Below are 1594 nucleotides of genomic sequence, written 5' to 3' on the forward strand. Positions count from 1 at the left end.
AGTGGGAGGTACTCAATATCTTTTGTTATAATGAATTGAATGTGGGACTAGCAGATGGTATGGTGGGTAAGGCACTGGATTTCCACATAGTCAATCACGGTTTGAGTCTCGTACTTGGCAGCTTGGAACTCACACTAGGTACGCGTGTGCCAAAATCTGAAAGGAGAATGAAAGAATTGCAGTGTGGCTATCCTCCCAGGGTGGTGATTTCTTACTTTCCCTCTCTGTGTCTCTCTCAGGCAAGTGCATGCACCCTATGGGGTGGGGGGGAAGAGAAAAAGAAATAAAGTGAATGAAGTATGTAAGAGAGAATGCGAAAACAAGAGTGTCTGTTAGATTCTAGTAATGATTGACCAGGTAGGTGGTTATCATTAACTGGAAGAGATAATAGAGTGGAATTTTCAGGGTCACTGGTATATTCCTTGTCAATTTTGCTTCATAATGTCAAATTATTTTCTGTGGTGCTTATATCAAGTTATAGTCACATCAGCTATGCATATTTGTTCTATTTACTTGAGGATATTAGTTTTTTATTTATTTTTTAATAGCTAGAGGGTGTGTGCCTTGTCAGAGAGATAGAAAGTACCCTCCAGTAGGTCGTGGTTACACCACAATCCCTTTTCCTCCATTCTGTCAGAATTTTAGGAACACATGCGCATATGTTTGTCAAGCTGCCAGGATTTGAACTGTGGTTGGCCATGCTCCCAATGCACAGCCTGTAACCACTATGGTGGGGAGCCGGCCTTAAATTCTTAAATTTAAGTAAGATTCACATAACATAAGATTAACCATTTTAAAGTATTTATTTCATTGTCATTTTTATTACACTCACAATGTTATGCCACTTTTTACTTCCAATCATTTTCATTACCTCAAAAGAAAACCTTATACCTAATAAGCAGTCACTCTCTATTCTTCCTTTGACTCAACCCTGGGCAGCCACTAATTAGCTATCTATGATTAACATAGTCTATATATTAGGTTGTTGAGAAAGTTATGACATATTTTTCTGTTTTCATGTGCTAAAATGTGTCATGACTTTTCCGACAACTCAATATTTTGTGTAAATGGAATCATTTATATGGAAGAAGTCAATCATAAAGGATGTTTCACTTAACATGTTTTAAGTTTCTTCCGTATTGCAGCATTGTGCTAGAACTTCATTCTTTTTAATGGCTGAACTGTATTCCACTGTATGGATATACCACAGTTGTTTATCCATTCATCAGTTGTTTGAAATACTAGATTGTTTCTATTTTTTGTCTATTATTAGTAGTGCTTTTACAAACATTTATGTACAAGTATTTGTTTGAATACATGTTTTCAGTTACCTGGAGCATGTACCTAGGAATGAAATTTCTGAATCATGTATTAATTCTAAATTTCTAGTCAGACTATTTTCTATAGTAGGTTTACATTAACTTTACATTCCTACCAGTTCAAATTTCTCACCAATGCTTGCTGTTTTCTATTTTTTTAAGTTATAGCTATTTAAGTGGAGTTAAAGTGGTAACTCATTATGGTTTTAACTTGCATTTCCCTAGTGAGTAAATAATAATTATTGCTTTATGTGCTTTTCAAATGCTTATTTGGG

The sequence above is a fragment of the Tupaia chinensis genome, unplaced genomic scaffold, assembly GCF_000334495.1.
Source record: "Tupaia chinensis unplaced genomic scaffold, TupChi_1.0 Scaffold000575_1, whole genome shotgun sequence".
NCBI lineage: Eukaryota > Metazoa > Chordata > Mammalia > Scandentia > Tupaiidae > Tupaia > Tupaia belangeri.